The sequence below is a fragment of the Triticum aestivum genome, chromosome 1A (assembly GCF_018294505.1).
Source record: "Triticum aestivum cultivar Chinese Spring chromosome 1A, IWGSC CS RefSeq v2.1, whole genome shotgun sequence".
Classification (NCBI taxonomy): Eukaryota; Viridiplantae; Streptophyta; class Magnoliopsida; order Poales; family Poaceae; genus Triticum; species Triticum aestivum.
In genome coordinates, this window is record NC_057794.1 from 385,458,975 (window position 1) to 385,472,482 (window position 13,508).

Sequence of the window (13,508 nt, forward strand, 5' to 3'; positions counted from 1 at the left end):
ATAATTTGGTTGATCTTTACTTCGTAGTTACAATATTCAGATATCATATATAGCTGCCACTTACAGAAAATATGGTAAGGATTTTCCAGCTAAACTTTCAAAGTGTCCTCATAGTGATTTTCATGTTTATAGAAATGGGTTATGCATAGTGATATTCTTCAGTTGGCACCTCAATATGCTCTCTTTAAATTAGTAGATTTGTGTTGTTCAATTATGTGTAGCAGAATATTGACGCATGCTTCTAGATCTACTTCATTGAACAATACTGTGGAGTCTGCACTAGCATCTAACAAAAAAATCTATGGTGGAACTTACACAATAACCTAACATCTTATGCAGATTACATGTAGGATTTACAATCTTTGCCTCAAATCATTAAATGGGTTTAGCTACTGTGAGTTCCAGTATGGTCGTTTATTGATCACAAAGAAATTGCTTCTGCCATTGGAAGTATGACATGAGTCCTGACTTCTGCAGGTAAGGAATTGACTCACTTGGTAGTTTTCTAGCTGTTTGAGTTTATCTTCCTGTTGCCACAAATTACATTACTATTATTTTCTACAAACCAGTGTAGGAATCTGTAGTTTCTCCATGGTGGTAAAAAGTGAAGGAGTTCTCCTGATATTCCCCATCACTTTTCATAACAGAATGTGCATCTTATCTTCACTGATATAAACAATCTCGGTAAGAATCCTCTATCTTCAAACAAACCTCTAACACCATGGATCATTGTTTCAAAATGTCTGGTATGGGCTTGAAGGCACATTATGGAGGCATCAGATGGTCGGGGGGGGGGGGGATCGGCAATGGGAGGCTACCACGACAAGCAACTAGCAAGTAATCTATATTTTCTTTGTTATTATATTTTCTGTTTGTCCTATGTACTAATTCATGTATCTCACTTTCCACTATTTTTAATACGAATCAAACCCCTCACGCATATATGTTTCTTGCATATTTCAGACTGAATTAGAAGTAAAACCACATTGACATAAGTACGAATGATGATGCACTTATCAGATGTTAAGATGATACTACTGCACAAACAATGTACAAACTGTAAGAAAGCTTTCAAACATTGTTAAACTTATTAGCCAATGATAATATATTTTTTGACGAATAGGTTGCTGAGCCGACATAAACCATAACTCCACACTAATGTGCTTATCTTACAAATGATTTGTCTTGATAAATTCTTCGATCTCAATCTTACAAATGGAAAGAGTCATGGGCCCTCAGCAAAGTCACTTTTTTCTACACCACTAGCCAGTTTGATATAAATAGATTGTGTTTGTGAATTTTTTGGATGGTACTGCCCGAGTACCAATCTTTTTGTTTGAAAACTAAAAAAGATTTAGGCGAACCTTTAGTCTCTCTTTTGTGCACCGAAGGAGAATTTTGTTGGGTAGGGTTGCATCACACAATCTTATATGTTGTCGACCATTGTTACCTGTACATGATGCTACTTCAGAAAATTAGTAATTAATATATACATCTATATATGTATATATTTCAAATTTATAATCCAAGATACTGTGATGTAACTAGCTCGTGCGATGCAATATATTAGTAATTTATAAGCTGTCTATTTATCAATATGTTGTTGCTTGCTTGCTGGGCCAGAACTGCCTTGGTTGCAGCGCTCAGCAGGACATTATCCCCACAAAATTGAAACTACGGGTTCATGGCAATAGTCGACCTACCATGATTGTCTCGCGTGGCCTATTTCCACATGTGTGGCTGCAAGATCAAGATTATGGTGTAGGTCATTGTCGTGGCCGTGTACATTGGCCAAGGCACCAATATCATTCTCAATTGTCCCCGCAAAACAAATGTCATTCTCAAGTGATTGAGGTTGACATTCGAACCAAGGAGCATGAACTCACATGATATAACCGATCCATGGACTGTATTCATGTGCCCAACATGTGTCCAATGCCTAACCGGAATTCAAGCCAACAAGGACGCCAGCATATAATGATTATCTTTATGGCGCTCTTCATACCCATGGATACATGACAATTTCCAATGCCTAATAGGAATTCAAGATCAACAAGGACGTCAGCAGATAAATTATGTCTTTAACAAAACCGGTAACATTGACTTCGCCGAGACCGGCCTGAGCATGCCGTTTCACAGAAAAGTCTCACTATTTGATTAAGAATTTTTAGTGTTAATCCTGGTACACTAACTAAGACTGAGAGGAAACACTCGCATGTATGCTTCTGTCCGTAACCTGTATGCTGCTTTGATGTCAATAGAGAAAGAGGAGCTCTGGACTAGGCATTACATGCTGGACACCATGGACTGAAAACATGAGACATGGATTGACACGGGAACGATGTATTACAATTCCGTTTCCCATATAATCTAAAAGGATGAGTTGGGCTTCCTTTCATGAGCTTCTTTTCTGTAAGGTTCATGTATAGAGAAAGAAGAAACAAATATAAACATTATAGCCTAGATGAGGAATTGAGGATAACGGTGGTTTATCTCAATGCCACATGTTTAGTTGGTGGAGCATGCTCTTGGAGTACGCATGGAAATTAACTTGATGGAAGAAAATAACATGGCAATAAGGTGGCTAGATTTTTCTGTTCTTTTACACAGTACATTTATGTTTATTTAAAATCAATTGCCAGAAAATTTCATGTTCCAATGAAGGGGATTTTCCCCCATGATTTGGTGTTCCTTTTTCTTTTGATTTAATATGTGCTTCCAGTGTGCATTGAGAACATATGTAATCATTTTGATCTAAGTGGCGAAAGGTTCCAACGCGAGTCTTTATTATGCGCTAACAGACAAATGTACTCAAGCATATCATTCATCTTATGTGTCACTAACTTACTATCCATGGCGGATGGCGCACACATGCTGTTGTGTGTTGTTAGCAAATTGAACTCCTTCTGTGATCACCTTAACTTAGACATCTTCCTCCAGCTATGACGTACTGCTGCAAGGTTCCTGCATAATGATATTTTTCACCATATTTATTAAATCGTTTATATTCTCCTCGAGCTTACTTTTATTTGGAAAGGAGAGAGGAAGAAAGGTTGATGACCCAGCATCCAGCGGCTAACCCTACAGGACATGGAAATCATAATACTAGGTCTTCTGGTGCAAGTTTTATGTACGGTAATATTTGATTACAAAAAACAAGTATTTCCTTAAATTTAACCAGGCGTAATGATTCATGGATGCATAAAAATGGTAGGCATATATGCATGCACTTCAAAAGTACAAAATAAAGTAATTTTCGTAGTTGCTCTCTATTTTGTATGCTAATTATCAAAATAGTTAATCAGGGTCGAATTACGCTATATATATATTATAGGCAAGAGAGACCCAAGATCAAACATTACAATTGATTACATCAAAATGGAAGTCCCATATGCTACAACATGACATGTCAGCATCAATTCTATTAATTCTCCTATGCAATAGAACAAGGCTTGACTAGGTTTCAAATTGCCCCAATATGTATGTAGCAATCCCAAATAGAATATAACTTAGGTGTCATAGACAAAGCAAGAACCGCCGAGGTGTAATGATTCTTCTATGCAACATGATAAATATCGGCCATGTTTCGTATAATTACTGCAAAAGGAATACACATTCTGAGGATACATGTATCAATCCCAAATAGACACCAACAACTCAATTCACATAGAAGACATCATAACCTTCGATGAGTAATGTTTACAAAAAGAAATTGAAGAAAAGAAAGTGAAGACAATACAAAAACAAAGTTACAAAGCAAACATATATCATGCAATCTGTTGAAGGGAATATGCCGTAAGAAAATATAGGAGTATAACTCCAGACTTCAAAATTATATTTATACATTTTTTCTATATTTTTAACTAGCCCGTGCGAATGCACGGGTTGATGACTAGTTAAAATTAAAGATCATGAATGCTATGCTTTATGTGATTTGGGTGCTAGTGTTTCCACGATTCCAAAGACTTTGTGTGATTTGTTAGGTTTCCGTGATTTTGATGATTGCTCTCTAAACTTGCACCTTGCGGATTCCACTATTAAGAAACCTATGGGAAGAATTAATGATGTTCTTATTGTTGCAAATAGGAATTATGTGCCCTTAGATTTTATTGTTCTTGACATAGATTGCAATCCTTCATGTCCTATTATTCTTGGTAGACCTTTCCTTAGAACGATTGGTGCAATTATTGATATGAAGGAAGGAAATATTAGATTTCAATTTCCATTAAGGAAAGGCATGGAACACTTTCCTAGAAATAAGATTAAATTAACTTATGAATCTATTATGAGAGCCACTTATGGATTGCCTACCAAAGATGGCAATACCTAGATCTATTCTTGCTTGTTATGCCTAGCTAGGGGCGTTAAACGATAGCGCTTGTTGGGAGGCAACCCAATTTTATTTTTATTGCTTGATTTTTGCTCCTGTTTAGTAATAAATAAATTATCTAGACTCTGTTTTTATTGTGTATTTTTGTGTTTAATTAGTGTTTGTGCCAAGTAGAACCGTTGGGAAGACTTGGGGAAAGTCTTGTTAAACTAGCTGTAAAAAACAGAAACTATAGTGCTCACGAGAACTGCTGTCATTTTTATTTGGAAAGTGATATTTAGTTAATTATTTTTGAAGATGATTAATAGATAAATTACTCATGTCCAGCAATTTATTTTAGAATTTTTGGGCTTCCATATCTTGCGCTAGCTATAGATTACTACCGACTGTTCTGTTTTTGACAGATTCTGTTTTTCGTGTGTTGTTTGCTTATTTTGATGAATCTATGGCTAGTAAAATAGTTTATAAACCATGGAGAAGTTGGAATGCAGTAGTTATAGCACCCATATAAATAAAGAATGAGTAAATTACAGTATCTTGAAGTGGTCTTTTGTTTTCTTTCGCTAACGGAGCTCACGAGATTTTCTACTTTAAGTTTTGTGTTGTGAAGTTTTCAAGTTTTGGGTAAAGATTTGATGGATTATGGAACAAGGAGTGTCAAGAGCCTATGATTGGGGATGCCCATGGCACCCCCAAGATAATCTAAGGACACCTAAAATCCAAAGCTTGGGGATGTCCCAGAAGGCATCCCCTCTTTCGTCTACTTCTATCGGTAACTTTACTTGGAGCTATATTTTTATTTGCCACATGATATGTGTTTTGCTTGGAGCGTCTTATATGATTTGAGTCTTTTGCTTGTTAGTATACCACAATCATCCTTGCTATACACACCTTTTGAGAGAGCCATACATGATTTGGAATTTGTTAGAATACTCTATGTGCTTCGTTTATATCTTTTGAGTTATATAATTTTTCTCTAGTGCTTCACTTATATCTTTTAGAGCACGGTGATGGATTTGTTTTATAGAATCTATTGATATCTCATGCTTCACTTAGATTATTTTGAGAGTCTTAATAGCATGGTAATTGTCTTAAAATCCTAATATGCTTGGTATGCAAGATTAATAATAAAACTTTCTTATGAGTGTGTTGAATACTAAGAGAAGTTTGATGCCTGATGATTGTTTTGAGACATGGAGGTAATAATATCAAAGTCGTGCTAGTTGATTAGTTGTGAAATTGAGAAATACTTGTGTTGAGGTTTGCAAGTCACGTAGCATGCACGTATGGTAAATGTTATGCAACCAATTTGAAACATGAGTGTTATTTGATTGTCTTCCTTATGAGTGGCGGTCGGGGACGAGCGATGGTCTTTTCCTACCAATCTATCCCCCTAGGAGCATGCGTGTAGTACCGAGATTTTTGATGACTTGTAGATTTTTGCAATAAGTATGTGAGTTCTTCATGACTAATGTTGAGTCCATGGATTATACGCACTCTCACCCTTCCATCCTTGCTAGCCTCTTCGGTATCGTGCATTACCCTTTCTCACATTGAGAGTTGGCGCAAACTTTCCCAGTTCATCCAAACCCCGTGATATGATACGCTCTTTCACACATAAACCTCCTTATATCTTCCTCAAAACAGCCACCATACCTACCTATTATGGCATTTCCATAGCCATTCCGAGATATATTGCCATGCAACTTTCCATCATTCCATTCATCATGACACATTCATCATTGTCATATTGCTTAGCATGGTCATGTAGTTGACATAGTATTTGTGGAAAAGCCACCGTTCATAATTCTTTCATACATGTCACTCTTGGTCCATTGCATATCCCGCTACACCGCCGGAGACATTCATATAGAGTCATCTTTGTTCTAGTATCGAGTTGTAATCATTGAGTTGTAAATAAATAGAAGTGTGATGACCGTCCTTTTCTAGAGCATTGTCCCAAGTGAGGAATATATAAAAAAGAGAGGAAGAAAGGCCTAAAAAAAGAGAAGGCCCCAAAAAGAGAAAGGCCATATAAAAAAGAAAAGGCCCAAAGAAAAAAATGAGAGAAAAAGAGAGAAGGGACAATGTTACTATCCTTTGCCACATTTGTGCTTCAAAGTAGCACCATGATCTTCATAGTAGAGAGTCTCTCATGTTATCACTTTCATATACTAGTGGGGTTTTTTCATTATAGAACTTGGCTTGTATATTCCAACAATGGGCCTCCCCAAGTGCCCTAGGTCTTCATGAGCAAGCAAGTTGGATGCACACCCACTAGTTTCTTTTGTTGAGCTTTCATACATTTATAGCTCTAGTGCATCCGTTGCATGGCAATCCCTACTCCTTGCATTAACATCAATCGATGGGCATCTCCATAGCCCATTGATTAGCCTCGTTGATGTGAGACTTCCTCATTTTTTTCTTCTCCACATAACCCCCTCATTATATTCTATTCCACCTATAGTGCTATGTCCATGGCTCGCGCTCATATATTACGTGAACGTTTATAGGTTTGAGATTACTAAAGTATGAAACAATTGCTTGGCTTGTCATCGGGGTTGTGCATGATGATAGCATTCTTGTGTGACGAAAATGAAACATGACTAAACCATATAATTTTGTAGGGATGAACTTTCTTTGGCCATGTTATTTTGAGAAGACATAATTGCTTAGTTAGTATGCTTGAAGTAGTATCATTTTTATGTCAATATAAACTTTTGTCTTGAATCTTTCAGATCTAAATATTCATACCACAATTAAGAAGAATTACATTAAAATTATGCCAAGTAGCACTCCGCATCAAAAATTCTGTTTTTATCATTTACCTACTCGAGGATGAGCAGGAATTAAGCTAGGGGATGCTTGATACGTCTCCAACGTATCTATAATTTTTGATTGATCCATGCTATATTATCTACTATTTTGGACATTATTGGGCTTTATTATCCTCTTTTATATTATTTTTGGGACTAACCTATTAACCGGAGGCCCAGCCCAGAATTGCCGTTTTTTGCCTGTTTTAGGGTTTCGAAGAAAAGGAATATCAAACGGAGTCCAAACGGAATGAAACCTTCGGGGACGTGATTTTCTCACCGAATAAAAGTCAGGAGACTTGGATCCTACGTCAAGGCACGCAACAGGAGGCCACGAGGTAGGGGGGCGCGCCTACCCCCCAAGCACGCCCTCCACCCTCGTGGGGCCCCTGTTGCTCCATGAACGTACTTCTTCCTCCTATATATACCCACGTACCCCCAAGCGATCAGATAAGGAGCCAAAACCCTAATTCGATTGCCGTAACTTTCTGTATCCACGAGATCCCATCTTGGGGCCTGTTCCGAAGCTCCGCCGGAGGGGGCATCGATCACGGAGGGCTTCTACATCAACACCATAGCCTCTCCGATGAAGTGTGAGTAGTTTACTTTAGACCTACGGGTCCATAGTTAGTAGCTAGATGGCTTCTTCTCTCTTTTTGGATCTCAATACAATGTTCTCCCCCTCTCTTGTGAAGATCTATTTGATGTAATCTTCTTTTTGCGGTGTGTTTGTTGAGATCCATGAATTGTGGGTTTATGATCAAGTCTATCTATGAATAATATTTGAATCTTCTCTGAATTCTTTTATGTATGATTGGTTATTTTTGCAAGTCTCTTCGAGTTATCAGTTTGGTTTGGCCTACTAGATTGATCTTTCTTGCAATGGGAGAAGTGCTTAGCTTTGGGTTCAATCTTGTAGTGTCCTTTCCCGGTGACAGTAAGGGCAGCAAGCCACGTATTGTATTGTTGCCATCGAGGATAACAAGATGGGATTTTCTTCATATTGCATGAGTCTATCCCTCCACATCATGCCATCTTTCTTAAGGCGTTACTCTGTTTTTAACTTAATACTCTAGATGCATGCTGGATAGCGGTCGATGAGTGGAGTAATTGTAGTAGATGCAGGTAGGAGTCGGTCTACTTGTCTCGGACGTGATGCCTATATACATGATCATACCTAGATATTCTCATAACTATGCTCAATTCTGTCAATTGCTCAACAGTAATTTGTTCACCCATTGTAGAATACTTATGCTCTCGAGAGAAGCCATTAGTGAAACCTATGGCCCCCGGGTCTATCTTTATCATATCAATCTCCTACTACTTAGTTATTTACTTTGATATTTACTTTTCCTTTATTTTTACTTTGCATCTTTATATTAAAAATACCAAAAATATTATCTTATCATATCTATCAGATCTCACTCTCATAAGTGGCCCGATAGGGATTGGCAACCCCTATTTGCGTTGGTTGCGAGGATTTATTTGTTTTGTGCAGGTATGAGGGACTCATGCGTAGCCTCCTACTGGATTGATACCTTGGTTCTCAAAAACTGAGGGAAATACTTACGCTACTTTCCTGCATCATCCCTTCCTCTTCGGGGAAAACCAACGCAGTGCTAAAAGAGGTAGCAGCCCGCGGGTCGCTGTCCGAAGGGGAAGGAGAAGGGGATGGGGTCCTGCGCTACTTGGACGAGGAAGAGGCGGTGGCCACTACCTTCTTCTTCGCTACCGCGACCCTCGTCTGGTGCCCGGGCTATGCCTGGGCCTGTTGTCACTACGTTGTCCTGCGGGGCCGGACCGGCTTACCGGAGCTAGCCCGCCGGAGGACACGCTTTCTCCCCGAGGCCGGGGGGTCATCCGCCTTGGTCTCCTCTTCGGCTGACTCCTCGGCCGCGTCTTCAACAAGGGGGGGCCCGGCGCCGGCGCCGTTGGCCACCCCGGTAGACCCCACCCACTCGGCGAGTTCCTTATCTTCTCCGACCGTGTCGGCCTCATCCTCCATGGTGCCGACGCTGCCAGCCTCCTTGGCGAGTTCCGCCTCCTCCACCCTGGCCGCAATATACGCCAGCTCCACCATGGTGGTTTCACGGATGAGCAGCGTCTCGTCACGGACATACCTCCCCGACAGGTTGTCCAAGAAGGCCTGCACCCACTCCGCTTCTGGCTCAGCCCAGCTTGGATCGAGGCCATGTGCGTAGAAGTCTGGCATCATAGCATTGATGCCGGTCTGGCAAGTGTTGTTGATCAACGGGACCACTCCCGCTGGCAACCCAAACAAAGACCCGCCGGCCTTGACGGCCTTGCCGGCCTTCTTGGCCTTCTCGACTTTGCCGGTCCTCTCGACTCCGCCGGCCTCGTTGACCTTGAGCTGAAAAAGCCTCTCACAGAGGTGGGCATGCTGTAGCACTGTGCAATTGTGCTTCAAGCCAGGGCGGAGCCTCATGACGTCGATCGCATTCCTGAAGTCACGGGCCGGCCTCCCCTTGTTGTGTAGTGGGGCAATCCGGTGGCAGATGATGTAAGCACCAATCATCTCAAGGGTGAGCCTGGCCAAAGTGTGGCGATGGATCCTGGTGGTGGCCACCGTGAGCTTTTCATCGCCCCAGTCTTTTCTGCGGACCGGCGGCGCCCGACGGACCAGGCAGAACTCGTACAGATCAGCCTCCTCAATCCAGCACCACCGGCACTACCACTCTTCCCACTGCTCCCTCTGGGCACCCTCCGGGTATGTGCTTCGACTTGGAGAAGGCATAGGGGGTAAAGAGTAGCGCCCCTGCAGTTTGGAGAAGAAGAGGGGAATGACGGTTCCGAGATTGGAGAAGGCACAGGGGGTAAATGAGCAGTGCCCCTGCAGTTCTTCCTTTTTATGGGGAAGACACGGGCCGCCTCTTTACCATTTACCATGATGTGACGCAAGCAGGCAGCAACCGCTCTGTGCACGACCCCCACATCACGCATTCAATGCGGTCGCGGGGAAGCGCAATTGATGAAGGAGTTACCGCAGTGAAAGACTCTGCCATATGTGTCCGTGCCCTGTTCTGGGGCTGGCCCAACAACGCTCTACGCTTATGTGTGGCCTAGGACCGGGGGCTCGTGTCAATGTACAAAAGTAGGGGCCTTCTGTACCCCTCTACTTGTGCACGAGCAGTTGTAGCCACACCTGCGGCCACGCTTGGCGGGGTAGAGGAAGCAGAGAACAAGACTAGCAGAGCAGCGCTGAAACCAGAGGCATGAAAGTGAAGGGGAAAGGTGGGTTTCCCCCGGCAAGAGCCTTGCCAGGGTAACTTACCCAACACCAGCAAGACTGCCACCCTTGAGCCTGAGAGTTCCGACATCATCGACAACATTGGAACCAAGGCTCGGGAGGCGCCGGCATGGTGGCCTGCAGATCTTTCTGGAGACTAAAGACATGCAAGACTAGATGAGAACCAGAACATGAAGGCCCCCCAGGCAAGAACCTTGCCGGGGATGCCCATAAGACCCCGGCGAGGTCCTTGCCGGGGCCCCGGCAAGACCCTTGTTAGGGACATCTGCGGGGCCACAACTAGGCCCGCACTTACCAAGGTTTCGCTGCCCCACGGCCGTTCTGACGCACCAGCCAGCCTACCAACTAGGCACACACCTAGCGGCAACATGCAACTTCTAGGCCAACCAGGCAAGCACCTGCGTGGTGGCATGCATATCTTCGAGAAGACCCTGCCACCGCACTAGCGCAACAGCCAGCCAGCGTGGCACTGCATGCCTCATCAACTTGGACGAGCATTGAAGCGAGGCGAGGCAGCAACAGACGAGACGAGCTTCCTTGCCAGCCCTGATAAAGCAAGAGGACACGTCGTTAGCGCATTAAATGCGTTCTGTCCCATGATTTCAGGGACAGACTTGTACACTCTAGACACTTTCCACCTCCTGTGTGCCATTGCGGCAGCCCCTTTGACATATAAAAGGAGGCCCAAGGCATACTGATGGACTATTCGGACTCTTTCGACTAGGAATGCACCGCAGCTAGTTCAAGATCTCAAGAACACCAAATATACACCAAAGCAGGGCTAGGGTATTACGCATCATTTGTGGCCTGAACCTGGATAGCCCCCCCCCCCCCCCCCCCGCGTTGATCTTCTAAACCCGCTCTTTCGACAGCCCCGCACCCTGTCAACCGTAGTAGGGATTCCCTGTGATCCCATAGGTGTCGTTCTTGAACCCCGACACTCCATTGCTTCACTTGTATATTTTTGAGCATTGTGTGCTTTAATGTTTTTGAATAAATTATCTCTTGCTTCACTTAAATTAATTTGAGAGAAAGAAATATTATGCTCGTGATCTTCATTTATATGTTTTTGGAGTAGCTTCTCATTTACTCTTGTGCTTCACTTATATCCTATGAGTAAATTGTTGAATAAATTGAATGTCATGAAGTTGAAATCATATCATGCCCAGTTGTAGCTTCACATTGGGTCTAGAAAGTGAAATCTTTTGAGGCTTGACAATCACAATATTGGTCATACAAGCAATTCATGAATAATTAGTATAAGGAAGAGAACTTTCACATGCAAATACACTATCATGGAAATCTTTTGTGATTTTGAGCCCCCATCAAAATATTATATGCCAGAATTGTTGACGTTGGACAAGGAAGACAATGTGTCAGGGGTTGGGTGCGACATATGCCAATGGATGGCTTATCATGGTGGGAGCGAGTAGAACGTCGTCGGTTCCTGGAAGTAGGATGAGGCATAGACATGAACGCTGGCGCACTTTACCCAGGTTCGGGGCTCTCCTAGGAGATAACACCCCTAGTCCTGCTCTGCATGGTTTCCGCATGATCACTAAGGCACTAGTGAGTACAAACGGTGCTCCTCGAGCTGTATGCTCGAGGTAGAAGAAGGCAGACACGCTCTCTCCTTCCTCTAGGTATGAGTCTAGTTCTAACAGGTTGGGAACCATTTGCATGGGTGCCCTGGGGGGTTTATATAGGCCTACCCCCAGGGGTACAATGGTAATCCGGCCAGGTGTAGGTCCCGGCTGTCAGTGTCTCTGGTCGCCGGCTTCTCCGCCAGCTGCTGGGCCCGCCACTTGGTGGGCCCCGCTGACTGGTCTGGTACGAAGCCGACAGGCCGCTCCCGCCACACGCGGGTCTTGCCGGCTTCTGATTACTATAGCCACGATGCTAATGACACATGCTTGGTCAGGGGAGCGTGGCTATAGTCCTGCTGCCTGGTGGGAGATCACTGTAGCCACTCCGGGTCTCATCTGGTTAATGGTGCATGGGCCCCGAGGAAGGAACGGGCCACATGCCGGGATCCGGCCTCCCTCAGGTCCGACTGGTCAACCTTCCGCCATCTTTTGGGCTCTCGCTGCCCAGTAGGGCCCACCGCCCGCAGGCTGTACCGACAGGTCATCGTGGGGTCAACGCTCCACCTGCCAGCAATGACGTCAGGGATGGAGTGGCAACGGTGCCACGCCGGGCAGAGATCTCCGCCTATAGGGAGCACTATGGCCACGCCCCGGCCCTGGATACGGGGGTGACGGGCTACACTGTAGCCTTACCCTCTCTTGTCTTCTTAATGGGGCTCTGAGGGCGCCGTGGGCCGCCGGCTAGGAGCCGACCTCTCTAGAGGCCGCTTGCAAGAAATCGGCCCATCTTGGAGCCGCCTTCTTGAGCTTAGCCGCCTTCTGGCAGCCGGCCGCTTGGGATAGCCGGCCACCAGACGGCGGCCTTTCTTCTTGATGTCTTGAGGGGCACAACCATCCCCGATGTCTTGAAATGCTCAGGGACTCAGGTTAGGCTACCCGTGGCCCATTACTCCGAAAGTAGTCCCTGAACCCGGTGAGGCGTCGCAGCTGATTAGCCGAGAAGCCTCACCAGTTTCCTTCTCCGAGTGCCCTAGTCTGAAGCTTCATCTGACTCCTATCGTGCCGCGTGGAAGGAGTCGACCACGACCAGACGGACTCGTCCGAAAACTTCGAACACAATAGCGGGAACCAGGTGGCATACTAGCAAAGCCTCCAGGCCCGCCGCCCGCTGTGGGCATGCCACTTGGCGTCAGCCAGCCGGGCCAACCTGGCAGCCCACACGCACGATGGGACGCGATAGCAGGCTGGGCCTGCCACTACTGGGCATTGGCAAGCGAGTGGATTTGCTGCAGTTGAGGCGGTCGGTTGAGCTTCTGTGCGGAGTTACTGCGCGTAGTAAACGTGTGATTAACGTGGGGATGTGGGGTCATGGGCACAGTTAATCCCACGACCCCACGCCCACCCCCTCGGCTTCATAGCCCATCGGCTATAAGTAGGGGGCGGAGGGGAAGCGGCGGAGCACGCGCGCCCTCTTGCCCCATTCTCATCTCCTTCTTCCTCCTCTCGCC

The 13,508-nt window shown here is 44.5% G+C and overlaps 1 long non-coding RNA gene across 1 annotated transcript; it reads left to right on the forward strand.

Moving 5' to 3' along the window:
- Positions 1-368: 368 nt before the first annotated feature.
- Positions 369-2,709, forward strand: LOC123135862 (uncharacterized). Its single transcript, XR_006466303.1, has 3 exons — positions 369-477; positions 570-837; positions 2,262-2,709. It is a non-coding gene; the product is annotated as an uncharacterized lncRNA (long non-coding RNA).
- The last annotated feature ends 10,799 nt before the right edge of the window (positions 2,710-13,508 follow it).